The sequence below is a fragment of the Rhamphochromis sp. 'chilingali' genome (genome assembly GCF_963969265.1).
Source record: "Rhamphochromis sp. 'chilingali' genome assembly, chromosome: 20".
In the NCBI taxonomy this organism is placed as follows: Eukaryota; Metazoa; Chordata; class Actinopteri; order Cichliformes; family Cichlidae; genus Rhamphochromis; species Rhamphochromis sp. 'chilingali'.
Window position 1 is genome coordinate 21,731,679 of NC_137947.1, and position 16,662 is coordinate 21,748,340.

General features: G+C 37.5%; 1 protein-coding gene across 5 annotated transcripts in view; it reads right to left on the minus strand.

Annotated features, from left to right (window-relative positions):
• Positions 1–16,662, minus strand: part of grid1a (glutamate receptor, ionotropic, delta 1a) — a 299,840-nt gene that overhangs the window by 196,747 nt on the left and 86,431 nt on the right. Inside the window, exons 1-2 of one of the 5 annotated variants that reach the window (XM_080868624.1) lie at positions 12,556–12,824; positions 12,309–12,477 (exon numbers count right to left, since the gene is read on the minus strand). The exons of the other annotated variants lie outside the window; for them this stretch is intronic. The gene's annotated coding sequence lies outside the window, so the exon portion shown is untranslated. Of the gene's footprint in view, positions 1–12,308; positions 12,478–12,555; positions 12,825–16,662 lie in introns of those variants that run through there. 5 annotated transcript variants of the gene reach the window in all.

The window sequence follows — 16,662 nt, forward strand, 5'->3', positions numbered from 1 at the left end:
CAGTTCTCAGTATTTCAGCCTGATCAAAGGAGTGACAAACCCTAAATGAGACAAGGCCAGAAGATCTCCAGATAGATAAATAGATTAGCATCATTAATGGCTGTGACACAGGGATTTAATTGTGGCTCTTGTATTTCAGCTAGCATGTTCCCCAATGGGTTATCGCTCAGTGGTGAAGCTCCGCCGACTCCTGCAAAAAGGCGGGGCTGTCTGATTAGCTGCAATGTTAATTTCTCCGAGCTACATCCATGGCTACAATTCCATTCCATTTGCAGATAGTGGACTATTCATCTAATTGCGTCCACTTGACAAGCGAGCTAATTATCAGTGGCTGGGACAAAGATGACCTGATTACTTGTGCAATAAAAAAAACAACAGAAGGAGCTTTGTTGGGGAGCTTAAGAAGCAAAGAAAAAAGGGTGTAAAGGGCTATGAAGCAGAATAAGTAATAATAATGACTTAACTGGCACTTGATACTGAAGCTCATAGCAGAGGATAAAGTTCTTAAAAACTGAATTATAGCTGGGATATACCACAGAATGAGGTATGATGTCAAACAGCAGACACACAATATGTAGGCAGCATAAAACATAGAGTATGACCACAGAACCAATTACTTTCTTAATTAATCCTTTGGTCTATTTAACACAAGAGAAATGGCCTTCACAATGTCCTAGAGGACAAAGAGGTATAATTAAATCTTGCATCTTGCATCTGACCAGCAGTCAAACCCCTGAAAGATTTCCTTCACTAAAATGCAAGACAAGGAAAGGCAACACATATGACAACACAGAACAATTACATTCTTGGAGTAGTGAATTGATCTTTCAAATACTGAATAATTAATTTTCTTTTGATTCACTTCATCAACAGAATTTGAAAAGGACACATTTTCCTCATATTTTACAAATGTGAAGTGCAATCAGAAGTAGTCTACGAGGATATAAGCATTAAACTCCTTGACATTAAATTTGGTCACAAAAGGTATAAAAAAAAAATTAAACACAGGACAACAGTCCTGTTGTCCTAGTAGAGACCTTGTAAAAAAGATGTCTCATGTGAAGCATAAAATCTGCTTGGACAAACATTAAGTTCTTCAGCTGAATGACTATCCTACATTAGTGGGTGTTTCTACGAGAACGTCTTTCGTCCTAAGGAACTCAATGTTAAAAAGCATCTATAGCTCTACAAAAAGAACAAAAGTCAAAATTGTGAAACTCTAAATATAAAACAAAGCTCAGTTTACTGAGGTAATGATAAATCAATGCATCACTTTACAGTAATAGATTTGTTCACACTGGAGTTGATCGCAAGCACACTGATTGGATTGCAGGTATATAGATGGTCCGATTAGCTGAGTGTGTCCTATCACACCAAGCACTATACTGGTACACTGACGAAGTTATCAGTCTACACCAGTGGCACAGTAAAAAACATAAACAATAACCAAGCATCTAGTCATTCAGTTTGATTTTACAGATATTTTTGAAAGAATGGGTCACTCTAAAGAGCTCACCAAATGTAAACAGGATGCCATCGCTGTGCTGCAACAATATCTAGGATTTTTCTTCCCTCCTAGATACTCCAGTATTGATGGTAGGTGGCATTATTTCAAAGTGGAAGCATTTAGCACAGCAACTCTGCCACAGTGTGTGGCAGTGAGTGAGTTACACACTGGGGTCGTCAAGGGTTGAGGTACATGGTGTGTAAAAGTAGGCCATCGGTATAATGTACAGTTGGCCCAGGTCCACAGAGTGTGTTTAATAAACATAAAACTTTATAAAATAACTTTATCAAGTGAGCTTTGACAAGATGACAGAACTAATGCTCCGATGACTGTTTCTTTTAACCTTTTTCTTTCCAACTGTTACTTCACCAGACTACCCATTTCTCACAGATGGAAGAGCAGACGATAAAGCAAAAAAAAGCAGCGGAGATAAAGGGAAAAATGGCAGATGACAGCACAAGGGAGGCCTATTTAATTTGCCAGGGCCAAGGCATGACCAAAGCTGAGGAACACTATGAATAAATGACATGCATTATTTCACATGGATCTGCTGTGACTTTCACTGTTTTTGTTAACTTTGTCATTATCCTGCTCTCTCCACTCACAGCACCACGCCTGCACAAATGGGAGATTCTGAAATGTGTCCAGAGTACCGGCATGTTCCTCCTCCCCTTTTGTCTGTGTGGTAAAGAATGTCCCCTCACTGCTGCTGTGTAAATGTCCCCCGCTTTGCTGATGGATCTTCACAGGGTGGATTCAACAGCAGGGACTGATTGAATTTCCACCATCAGATTAATCTCAAGCAGACACATGGAGCCACCTGCACAGGTGCATAACAACAGTTATGTACAGCATATCCACATGACAATGAACAAAATTGCATGTGAACAAATAAACGTATAAAAACTTAAGAGGACACCTGCACAATAAAAAGTCTTCCAACTCTTCATTCCCTCACTGCATTGTATTATCCACCACCTTGCCATGTCACTTGCCCTACACACACATAAGCACACGTCATGAAAGGCATGCAACAAGTGAATTTACTACTACAACAAAAGGACACGCAAACGAAATAAATTTCATTTTCAACTATACAATTCAATGCGAGACAATAATCGTATTCAAACAACCTGCTCTTCAAACCCATTGGCAATTTATTATGACTACAATGCAACAATATCAGCGCTGGCAGCTATGACTATTTCTCCTGATGTGATTGTACTTTGCAGCTAATTACACATTTTACTATGAAAATGCCCACTCATTCTATTAAGACACACTCATATGGTGTTTGGTGAGTGGTCAAGCTGCAAAACAAAATCGAAGACTGAGTGATAGGCAATGTCTGCGTGGAGACAATTCCACGTATTCAATTCAAGCACAGTGGATTTATGATACAGTGGCACGTCGTATTAGGAAAAATTACCATATTCGTCTCATTTAAAATGATGTATTAGGTTAGGCAAGGCAGCAGTCTGCATCTGGAAACTGTTTATGATGGATTTCCTAAACAACAGGAGCCTGTGACCTCTGCTACATAAAGCAACCATGTAGAGATAGACTTGCGGTGAACAGATGTGGGGTTTTGAATTAAAGACATTAAAAGTGATAGAAATGAATAAAACTATACAGATGCTTATCTGTAGGTAGGTTTCTGCTGCAATCATAGTTGAGTCACTATTGAGTTATTGTCATGGTAACATTACTTTCAGTTCAAAGCTATCACACTATTTAAAGTTTTCATAGTTTTTTCACAATCTTATTTGGTTTTAGGCTTAACGTTTTCAATCATTTCATTTCTCTAGGAGCTGATGCTTTTTGAAAGACCTTGTTTTTTACTTTGTGCATATATATATATATATATATATATATATATATATATATATATATATATATATATATATATATATATATATATATATATATATATATATATATGTGTGTGTGTGTGTGTGTGTGTGTGTGTGTGTGTGTGTTATTTATATATTATGAGTAGACAAAGGAGCAGGGGGAAAGATTTTGAACATTTGGTTCCCCACACACCTGTTTCTGCTCACACAAAGGTGTCATTTTTAACAACCTTGCTGACTGTCAAAGGATTTTATGCAATAGTCAGTTCACAATGTGACCCTTTCTGAAGTGTTACATTAAAATGTTGTTTATAAGTTTAGTGTTGTATCATGTTTTTCTGCAATTATTTTTATGTTCCACTTGTACCATGCTAAAGTAGTTCAAGGATAAAAGAGCTGCTAAATATCTTCAGAGCATTCATATATATAAAATTCAAGAACAACAAATTAGAAGTTAATAAGTGCATTTTTATACAAAGAATAGGGCAATATTTGGACTGGATAAACCACAGCTCACTTTTCTGTTTGCAATTCCCAGGACAAATTTTCATGCTCTGGCAACATGCTTTGGTCTTCAAACCGTGAGATAAGGTCATGCATTCCCCCACTGCTGTGTGCAAAATATGAATGAAAATCAGCATGCAAGGCCCCAACATATCTCTCTGTCAATTAGAGAATGATTCTCTCTTTAGCGCTTTAGCTTAAAAATCCATCTCACGTTTGAAAAGTCATGAGCAACGAGTAAAGACTAATTCTGGGGATGACACAGGCAATTAGAGCATTGACAGTAATCTGCTCTGTTATCATTTACATTATTTTCTTCCTATTCAGAAACAGCATGGTGTATAATATCAGCGGAAGCATATGGATGGATTTGTGCAGCACTGATAATTTAGTTTGAAAAAATATTTAAGAGAAAAAAAAAGTATAAGCTTGCATGACTCAAACTGCAAGTGCAGTTTGAGTCATGCAAAATTCAAACATTATTATGACTAATATCAGTCAAGTTCACTGTATGCCATTAGCTGGTGTTTCATATTAAAAAATATGCTAAATGTTCAATTTAAGGGTTGAACCATGAACTGATGTGGATAAACACTTCTACCAATGTCTGTGATGTGTTGAATTGAACCAAGTTTACTATCTACTCCCAGTATTTACATCACCATCCTGACATAAGCCCGACAATAGGTATTAATCAGTAGATATATAGATGAATGGAGCGGATGCAGTGGTTGGGGAAAAGGAATGAATCAATATTAAAATTTACAAAGCTAAATAAGCATAATAATCTAGTACAAATCAAGTTAATATTTGATGCATTACTCAAGTACTAAGGTCTTATTTCTAGGCTAACTACACAGCTACACAGTTTTCAAATGCTGAAAAATGCAACTGTATAATGATTTTAAGTTGAAATGTAATCTTTAAGAAAGTATGATGATCCTTGCCCCTGACTCTTTCCTCTGCATGTGTTTCAGTTTCCGGGTGGGTAGGCAGAGGCTCATTGGAGCACGCATGGGATTTGGGCTGTTGCTTGCACTTCATTCTACCCTTGCTCCCCTGTCTCCCTTCCACCACACTATGTGTCTTCTTAGCTCTTCTTCGGTGTCATTATATGGTTTTCTGCACTAATAGAAATCGACTACTGACTGCTGCACCCGATTAGTTTTACACTTAGGTTACCTAAGTTTACTTAATAAATTACTTTGTTAATCTGTTAAAACAGTGTGTCCACACTTTGGATCTTATGAACCAGGATGTGAAAATACAACTTTCAGAAGTAATAACATATTCTACAAGGACTGTAAAAATGAAAGCAACATTATACAATGCACAATGCACAAAAAGAGAGATGAGTTCTGAAACAGTTTGAACAGTGAAATGTAAATCAATTTTAGACAACCTAGTCTTTTCAGGAATATATTGCACACAGCCTAATGAGTACATACGCATTTTAATTACTCTTAGTTACACCTTCAATTTCACTACAACCAATGTGTTCGTAGAAAGGAGATTTCCACCCATTTGTCCTGTTGACATGACTAAACTAGAGACAAGTAAGGAGGAACCAAAGAGGTAACTGTCTGCCTTGTCAGTCAAAAATTCCAATACTTGACATGGTAATATACTTTATCAAAAATCTATTAAATAGAAGAACTAATGTTTATGTGGTTTCTGAAAGCAGGGACGAGCACTGTTAATTCTTCTACATACCCATTAAATCAAATACAAGGTTTTTATCACAGTTAACAGTAGGGCTGGGCCATATTATACCGTTCACGGTAATACCGGTATAATGTTAGGCAACGATAGGAAAATGAAATATCGCGATAGAATGGGAGTAAAACGCGCATGCGCAGTGCCTTTGTTTTCATACGCACATGGCCGATTGTTGAGTGAAACTGATGAACCAGAATTGGTTTGTAAAAATGGTGCAACTTCCGTGATGTGGAACTGGTTTGGTGTTTGTCCGTCAGATACACAACAAAGCACATTTTTTTGCAGAACATGCAAGCGGCCGTTGTTATTGTCATATTTGTCGGACTAACATGCTCTTAAATCTGGGAGTAATCTGGGTCCTAAACTCCGTATACTTCAGGTCAAACAACACTGCATCATCACTTAGAGTTAAAAACTGTCTAAATTCTTTCATCTTTAATAAAACGATCAGCATTGCTGCTTTACCAGGTGTAACTATAAAGTTTAACTTCCAGGCATCCATGAAAACAAAAGTTATTACATTTAACGGAGTTAGAAGTTAGCAGGAAGCTAGCGGAAGTTAGCTCGCTAGTTTCGCTAGTTACCTAAGCATGATATTGCATGTTCTGACTGAGAGATTTCTGAAAAAAATCAAACGTACAGCTCTGCTATCACTTCCAACATAAATGAAGACAGGAAACTAAACAGCAGTGACGTTTGTAGGGTTACTGAAGTTGGGCTAGCTGGTATATAATGATGTGCTACGTGATCGCTAGCGACACAGCTATGTTAGCATAACATAAACAGTGAAGCTGGAGGACGAACACTAACACTTTTCCACTTATAAAAGTGAACGTGAAGGTTCTTCATGGTTAGAGACAAATGCAATCGCATGGCAGGATGCTGTAAATGGACCAAACTTCAGTCAGGAGAACAACTGAGATAATCCATCCACAATACGAGGTTAGTCATTAATATACTGCAACAACATGGGAATAGAGCAGCTGCCAGAGAATTCAACATTAATGAAACAATGGTACAGAAGTGGAGGAAGCAAGAAGAATGAGTTTAATAAAGTTTGATTTATCTGACTGCTTTGTTTCGCTTAATGTGCCATATAATCCCGTGCACCTTATGGTCCAAAAAATACGTACTGCACACTGCAGTTTAATGTTGCAAAGCACCTCTTTTTAACTTCAGTGGATATTATACATGGTTATGCTCAGGATATGTCAGCCCATTTCTACTGGAAATGCCTTTTGGTTAAACTTTCAGCAAGGAATTTGCATTTGCACTGTTACATTTTTATAAAGCTTTAATGTACATAAAAACCAGCTTCTTGTTTAAGTGAAAATAAATGGAAGGTTGTCTTTTTGCGCTAGTAATGTTGTGGAGTTGTATTTTGTCTCGCATCAATTATATCATCTGTTATATTGTTATCGCAAATTTTCAAATATATATCGTGATAAATATTTTTGGCCATATCGCCCTGCTCTAGTTAACAGTTAATGGTGATGTTAATCACTTGATGCATTACTGTGGAAGCTGGCCAGTAAATGTGTAAACACATACAATACAAATGGTCCTCACTAAGTATACTGCAACAAACTACAGTTCAGTCATACACAGGACAAATATTAAACATCCACCTTTTGAAATCGACAGGTTATTTCAATAGGATGTGAAGTGATCTATTTTCTACAATGGAAGGCTGTTTGTTTACAATAAATAGCAAACACGTCTGAACGGAGTAAAGAGAAAGTCATTAAATTTTTTTTCCAGTGATTGTCATTTCACTGTGTATTCACACTTTGCCCACACTTTCCCCCCTGTAAATAGTCTCCATTGTGTTATCTTTAACAATCAGTGTTCAGATACATGACAATGACAGTCATGGAGCAGTCAACAGAATGTTTTGCATTACCATTGTAACCTGTTGCTATTGTAATGAGGGTTTTCAGTCTGTTTACAGTGAGGGTTTCATTGATACCAAGCTGCAGTGTTTAGGGCAAAAGAAGAATTTAAAAAAGTAAAAATGTGACAAATGCACAGGACACCAAACAAAAATAAAAAGGGTTTTCAAACTATCCTTCAGAAACCTTTAGTTCACAATTTCAAAGATTAGTATAGATGTACAAATTGCATTGCATATAATGATACTGAAAATGCTCCAGCATTTTTTGTAAAGGTGGATTAGGATTCTTATGTATTGTAACCATTTAATATAATAACAATGGACAAAACCAGAGTAATCACTCACTGGCTTGTGAATTTCTATTTACACAAAAAAATGAAACTAGATTTGAATGAGAGTTTAGAGCTGGGGAATTATCAGCTAACACTAGAGCCAGCTAGCTGGCTGTGGTGAGCAATCATGCCTGTGCATGATATTATAAATGTTGCTAAAAATGTCTAGTGAAAAATGAACTGATATAAGGCTACTTTAAAGATAAACTAAACATTTTTCTTTGTTTTAATACCACCAAATTCTGGAAAAGATCAAAACAGCACCAACATCCCACACAAACTGGCTACACATTTAATAATGCATAACTTTAAGCTTTGATGCAAATTTAAACAGGTGAGTTATATAAAATTTCACCCCATACAGCTGTCATGAAAAAGGAATTTAGCCAAAAACAGTTTTTGTACCAAGCTGTAAACAAGTTTATTCCTGCTGTTAGGCATTTAGCTTCAGCATGTCTATGTGATTACTTCAAAAGAAAAAAAATCCATGCAAACTTTAGGCTATTTTTATGCTTAACTCATCTCCATTTTCATACGCTTGATAAAGCTCACACATGTTGGTCTTACCAAGGAAAGTCTGATAGTTTTAACTCTAAAAAAGCGATTTCTTACTGGTAATACTACTGTTGTTTGAGACACAGTAAAAGCAAAACTCAATTAATTAAAAATACCACCCAACTTTGCATGTACAGAAGATTAAGTTTAAATAAAAGTAGCAGAAAATCAAATTTAGATCTTGGCATAACAACCTTTTTTGCAACAGCTTGTACACTATAGAGGAGTTACTCTCACAGGACAAATCATAATCACCGGGTGCCTGACATCAGCTTTATGGTCATTTCTTCCTCCTGTTTCCCCACAGCTGTACTCTGGGTGACAGCATTTTAGACAAATATAGGCAGATGCGAACTCTCAGGTCACTGAAGTACTGCTGGTTTATAAGTTCACGCCAGATGGCAAGCTCTGATTCATCTTCTCTTTTTTTAATTTTCCTCAGTCGTTTTTCTTAGCTATATCTTGGATGCCAATCAATGCTAAGGCTATTCTTGCTCAAACAGATATCACCTTCTGCTAAAGATTGCATTATGAGGCCTGCTGTCAAGTCAAATGAATGTAGATGCATTTATGAGATGCAAGCTTCTGTTTACAGCAATAATTTCTCTCAGTGGGGGATATCACTGTGAAGCACCCTGCATATAGATCATCTGTTAAACACATCTCATCTCTCATGCTCTCTTCCTTTCAGCCTCTCTCAGCAAAACAGTGGCTAATTAGTTCTACACAGCTTTCTACTAATTTACTGCAGTACTTTTGCGCCAATCGTCAAATCTCAAATGGTGTTTAAAGATAAATTTGTCTGTGCTATTGTTGTCCATTTATGTGCGTTTATGCTTGTCAGTGTTTCTGCTGCCGCCCGATGAAGACGCATCTTGCCAGAAAGATGTGTGCATGATAAGTGACTGTGAATCAAACTGTGAGTTGAATGGCAGCATCAGAGACAAAATGACAAGATGACACAGACAGAATGTGAATGTGTGAGTGAGAAACAAAAAAGTGACATTAGAGACATTGGAGATGATAGTCATTGAGCTTCTGGGCTTGGTAATCATAATGACATTAAATGAATAAAGTTACTACTATTAATGTCTTTTAGGGTATTACACTCTATTGGTTGAGCACTCTATACACCCAGGCTATGCCTAGTTTATGACACAAAGCATAAATTCTAATTTGCATTATTTGTATATTCTCTTTGTTTTTCATTTTCCACGTTTATGTTTAAAACTGATGACTTTACTTGAAGTAATGAAACAATTCTAGGCTTCAGATTACCTCAAGTGTATCCTAACAGCAATGAAGATGAGTTCTTTTGCATATTTTAACATTATATTTTAGTTTTCTAAAATCATAAAAACAACTTAAACACATAAAAACAACTTTCAAAATAAAACTGCATCGTATTTACAAGAGGTGAAATGATCGGTTCATTTTTCCATCTGTCAGACAGAAAAAATAACTGGTAACTGCACCGACTTTAATTATATTACTTAATTTTAAGCAAAATGCTAAATAGTCCCATGTTCCAGAATCTATTGAGTTTGATTTGCTTCATTCCTCTATTTTATGTGATTATTATAGAAACCAGTTCTTTAATCCTGCTTTTCCCATTCATCAGACAAAAGCAGAAATCCAAAGGTGGCACATTGAGCTGTTGGGGTTTGTCATTTTTTTCATATTTTCTGGCATTTTATTGATCAGTGATTAAGTGGGAGTTCTATCAATAATCAAGTTGCAGTTCCAGCCCTAGCACCTAAAGAAGCAGAGCATATTGATAACCATCAGTTCTGTGTTAGAATCATTGACAGCTGTCACATGTCTATGTGTGCCGGTTATGACCCTTGACCTTGCTGGATGCCCCAGGGCCCTGGCCTGTACCATTTGTCTACTTGATGTGGCTGACAGTCTGTCTACCCAGCAGGTCCTCTCAAGCCTTACTTTCAGCCAGTGACCTGCACTGATGGGAAACCAGGCAGTCTGTCAGCTTTCCAAAGCCAGGCAATCTGGCACATAGTGCAACCTACTGTCAGCTACAGATACACACTCATGAGCGCACTTGAATGTACAAAATCAGCATACATGGAGGCATTTCAACACAATTAACACTGCATGTAAACACTGTAAACATATGAAAGTATACACATATGCTCTGCTGCCACCTTAACATGTTTCAGCTGGCACTGAGTGTCTGCACTAACACCATGACTCCTGCCATATGGCCAATGACATACTGCTCTTCATTAGGGCTTAAAGCGGCAGCCCTCTGGGGCTAAGCTTTAACTCACTGACACATCATGGGCAAAAAGGCTTCTCCCCAAATGGCCTAAATTATATTATGGACATCCATTGCAATGCTTAGTCTCAAAAGCACAGGCTTCAAATATGTCTTTATCCACTAAAGCAGCCAGTGTTTTCCCATTTAGGAGAAATTTCAATATTGGCAAAAAGAAAATAGAATTATACTGGGAGGGGGAGAGATGCTGCTGATTAATGTTGAATTTCTGAAGTGGTTTTGAAAGTAATCATTTGTCACAGCAACACTTAAATGTCAAATTAGAAGCACGTTTAGGATTTACAGAGGTATGCACGATAACATGAACTATTTTTCAAGATAATGCAATCCAGTGAAATAGCCTTTTCAAAAAGTGCCCCATTTTTTAAGCTCCATTCAATTGTATACATTTGTGTTTTGCTGTTTTGTGTGGGACATGATTAATAGGCCTTCAATTGTAACCACAATCTTTCCCTATTTGAACCAGATGATGTACAATATATCTACTGCATGTTATCTCTTGGTCTAAGGTTGCCTTTGGGATATCAGGTCAGCAGAGGGATCTCTACTTTTTTGATGAACTCTTCCAGCTCTTGAATACCCATCTTGTAGGCTAACCGAGACTGCTGAGTCAGTTTATCTGTATAAATAAAAGCATGCCTCTGTATGGTCCACAGGGAAGAAAAATATGTACCTGCAGAGACATAAAGAAGATTAACGTCTGTGATTGCACATCAGACTATTGTAAACAGCGCAGCTTCCTTTCATTTCTACCTCTGCCTCTGTTTTGTTCTCCTGCTTGTCTGTCTTGTCGTCCCCGCAGCAAATATGCTGCTGAAATGTTCTGGTGATTCAAAGTTTATACTACAGCGTTTTCAGGATATTCAAAACTTGTGCAAGTTCCGACTTTTAAATCTATTTTTTCTTTTCAGTGTTGAACGGTGTTGAGTTTCCTTTGGATTGATACCTGAGGACCTATCTTTCAGCAGTCCTTTCTGCTCTGGGAAAAGAAAAACTAGCTTGCCCTGAGTTTAACCCAAAAGCACACTTATTGTTCCCTATTACGTTTGGCCCCTTTTGTTCTAGTCTATCTACCCCTTTATACAGAGATTTGTCCAAGTCTGTAGATGAAGGTTCATCTTTGTGTGTATTTGTGTTTTGTGTATATTTCTTTCAGTTTCAGGCTTTCGGTGACTGCCACCATTGTTCCCAGCTATTCAATGTTTTCAAGTATCTCTTTTAAAGGTATCTGCTGGAGATATTGCCTGGCTCTTACCACATAAAGACACGACTAGGGATGGGTATTGATAAGATTTTCACGATTCCGATTCAATTTTCGATTCTGTTTAACGATTCGATTCTTTATCGATTCTTTTTAAAAAAGGAGAACACTAAGTTTGATTAGCTTAGAACTTTGTTTTATATCTTCTCTTTGAACAAGATAGAAATTTAGGAGTAACATGGCCTTACAAACCCAACAGTGAGATCTTAAGAGATCCACAGCCTACGGCTCTTCAATGGGTGTCACAGGGTCCCCAGGAAAAAAAAAATTGTAAATAAAATAAATATTCTTCTGTAGCAATAACAAAGTATAACATAAATTATTCTGTAGCAATTACATAAGAATATCCAGTAATGTCCCTGGCTACAATTAAACACATTCACTTACCTAAAATCGGGGCATCTGCTGTGGCAAATGGGTTCAAGGCTTTTACCACAAACTTAGTCACTGCTCAGTGACATTCGTCTATCCTGGCCTGAAAGGAGACGCTACCGGTAGACTGCAGCGAGAACTGCCAGCATCTGAGCCAGCCAGACTCTGTCTCTCTCATCATCACCTAAATGCACAGTAATGGCAGGTTTTGTAATAAGGCAGATCGCGCTAACATAATATGCACTGTTAGTTGATTATTTACCTGCCGCATTAACGGAAGAGGACGTGGAAACGTTACCGCTGCTGCTGGGTTGAGATTCATGAGTCCGGAGCGGAATTAAAAACACGACATTCATTTGAGGTCATTGCGTGTTTAGTGAGCAAATGCTTTTGCATATTCGTAGTGTTTCCTCCCTTAAATGAAATATCTACTTAGCAAGTATTGCAAGTTGCCCTGTTGTCATCCGTTCTTGTAAAGAATAACCAAACTTTTGAGCGTTTGAGCCGCTTACGCACCGTGTTTCCTGCCAGGTAAATGACGCTCCGCAACGTGGTGACGTCATTCGGGGCGACTGGAATCGATAAGGGAATCGTTTGCAAAAATGGCAAACAACTCCAAGGAATTGAAACAGTGGGAACCGGTTCTCAACAAGAACCAGTTTTCGATACCCATCCTTAGACACGACCAATGCATAGAACGTGTTGTCTCCACTTACAGTCAATTACACCATTGGGCTTTATCACACTGTCATTAAAATAAAAGGAAATTCCGCGTTCCTGGTAAGCTACATCAACACAACAACAAAAACACCAATGAGCCAGTAATTCGGCAAAGCATGAACTTGATTAGCACATTCTTTTATGTCACAGGGTCAAACTAAGCCATTTGAAAGCATACGACTCAGTAATTTCCACTGTCTGCACCATTAGATTGCTTTGATGAAAACTATTTCTCCACAGAGCATGCCAGTGCTTTATTTAAAACACATTTCTCATCATCTGATCCTAAAGAAAATAAACTGCACACCACAAGAGCCCTTGGTGATGATTTAGTCTTAACTGACCAAACAAATAAATAAAAACTTTCTGCACTATTGCTGTCAAATGAACAAGAACAAGAAAGTTTCTATTTCTTTTTTCAACACTTTAAGAAAATTACCTCACAATAACTGTTATTTAAATCAGCTGAAAAAAGCTATATTTGCAGTCAATATGTTGCAAAAAATCTCCTGACTGAGGTTTTCACATCAAACTGATGTGTGGGAAAAAATATGAAACTGTTTAAATATTTAGTAAGCGGGATGTGAAAACTAGTACTTTTTCTTTCGCTCAAGGGAAAACATGCCAGAAATCTCATTAACCCCATTCCAATGAGCCAGTCAGCAGCTATAAAAAGGCCAGGACCCTCTCACTTTTTCATTATATTTTTCTAAAACAATCGTTTGTTCACGGTCAAAATAACTGTTTTTTAATGTGATGTAAATTTCGACGCATTAATGTATCTCCATAGAATGTGCCTTATCTGACAAACAAATGCAGTCGAACACATTTATATGTACTTTAAATAGCATCCCTTTTTCCAAAGCTCTCTGAGATTCGAGTGTCTACAGGGTCTTAACAGTGGCAATATAATTGGGTCTCACTAGGAAAACAGATGTGGTAGGGCCCAGCTTCCAGAAAGGCAGGAAGGTGAAATGCACGTGATGTGAACCAAGGGGGAGCAGGGAGGAAGCAGGTGATACCTGTGGCGCTATTTAACTTCCCATCAGCTCTGGAACCTTTCAGAGAAAACAGAAAGACTTGGAACTGTTGTATAATACCCCTGTGATCACAGCAAATGAGTGCTTATAACACAACAAAGTCATGTATTTCACTGTTATCTGGGCAGATGTGTTTTTTTTTTTTCTTTCTTTAATCAGGACGTTTTGTGATTTGCGAGCCCAGTGCCTCCCCAATCAATTCAAAACAGCAGTTAAAATCAAGTACGACATTTCTTTGGTAACTACTGATGAGTACAAGTTCCCCGTAATTGTGAACCATCTTGTGGTCAAACTAAAATCATTATGTTGTGAACAGCTATAACACATTGTTTACTGCCAGTGGACTGTATTAGACTTATTATCTCTTAATCGTTGTTTTGGCTATCTTGATGCATAATCACAACAGCGCTGCTTATGGAGTACTGGTTTTATTATGTGTACATCTACAAATAAATGATTGCATAAATATTTGTCCTGCCTTTGAATATTGGTCTAACTGGCCAATGGAGTGTGCAAATTAGGACTATAGCAGCCTTTCCATGCAGTAACAAAAAACATTACTGCCTGGAACCATCGAATCATAGGTGGTAATTGTGTTTTAGATTAAAAGCTTAGTAGGCTGATTGCTGGTGCTGCCTGAGTCAATAAGCAGGCTTGGTGAGGGGAGAACATGGTGGAACCGCTGTGGTGATTAACTACATGTTCCTGAATTTTATTTGTGATCAACCATGGAGATTAAAAGCAGTGGTGGTTAGGGAGGGTTTAAAGAGGTGCGCTGAGGCCAAGGGGGGTTTATGTTCACTGTGGGCTTGCTAGTAGTTATATTTGCAAACAGAGCCCTGTATAAGTGGCTATCTCTACTAGCGCAGTGCTTGGAGATTTACAGAAAAATATGCTAAACGTACAATGGGTTTCCAGTCAATTAAGCACTATTATAAGTGGCTCTTCATTTCTTAAAGAGCCCCACTTTGACGGGAACTCTTTGCCAGATACCTTGACTATAAGGCTAGGTTTCTTATGAAATGAGGTAGCTGTATCACACGGAGCAATCACACTGAGCAGTTGACATTTTTTGAGAAATCCCTACTGTGTCATCCCAGGTGAAAAATGATCTTCAGCTCAATAACAATCTATAATGGATGGGGTTTTGTGGCAACACTACCACCTCACATAAGGAGGAAACTTTACTGATTCTCAAAGGGACTCTCGTACTTAAGTTTTCTTATCTCGCAACTACAGATGAAGATAAATCAATGTTTAGAGACAAAGCAACAAACATAACGCAGTAAAAAGTTGTCAAATCCAAGCAAGATCAATTCGGTGAATTGCGCAGTAATAGAAAGGGAAGCTGTACGGTTTCAATCAAGGGAACGAGACAAGTCTATGTATTTAAAAACAAAAAGAGAAAGACCGACCCCATAAACACCACAGCCATTACATATCGAGTGAAACAGAGACACAAATTTTCCAAGCACTTCATCTACCTCTCTACCTGCCTGTGGGACATTCAGAAGTTAGCAATCTTCAAAAAGTGTTTTAACACAAACATACGTGTATAAACATCTCAATGGTCTAATTTACAATTTCCTCTTCCATTCCCTGCTTTCAGTTAATCCTCATCAGTCAGCAGTAACAGTTACTGTATGTCTTTATTAAATATTGTTTCCTCACTTGCATTTATACTCAAGGCAAACAGTAAACTCTGGTTTAGGCAACAAGACAAATTGCAGTATATAAGAATGTTTAAGTAGAAAGATGTCACCAGGCTGGAAAGCTAGCAGCATTCTAGGATACAGATATAAGAAAAAATGCTTTAGGTTATGATATGTTTTCAAGTTAGCTGTACTACTTTACAGCAGCATCCTTTGCAAATGATTTTTTTCTGGATTAGCATCACTTGCCCTAAAACTAAAGTAGCCTACTTGCAAACAGTGGATCATGATCTGATTTGAGGGACAAGGTCTTTTCCTTCTGCTCTAGCAGACATTTGAATTTTGATTTATAACTGCCTTTTGACGTTGTGTTTCTTGTCCATACTAGTCTAGGAAACTTTAAGCTGCACAGTGCAGAGCACAGCTAGCAGAAACGTTGTGAGGCGGTGGTTTAGGGAGTGCTTGATCTGCCTTTGTTTGAAGCCTGTTTTGTGTTTTGTTGGTTGTAGTGCTGCAAATATATATTAAATCTATTACATTTATACAAAGCTAATACAGGACCAGTATTGCCCATACCAATACCAGTGTGTCATGATTTATGAGACATATCAATTTGCAAATTCTGAACACTTTTTAATTAGCACCAAATCACTCTGATTTTTATTTTCCATGATAATCAGTTAAAACAACAAAACACACCTTTAAACTTTTCATGTTTTTTTGAGACCTGGAATGTAAATGTAGCTGTCTTTAAACTCCCCAAACAACCTACAATTCAATGGAGTGCATACTGAACTTATAGAAAACAGTATCAATCTTGACACGATAGTATCGATCCAATACCAGTATCAATACTATTGATATTTGGTTCAATCTGCCAACCTCTAGTTGGTGAATATTTTCAGTATCACTCAGGAAGCTGAAATTGTGATTGAAGGTAACACTGGATTAATTGTG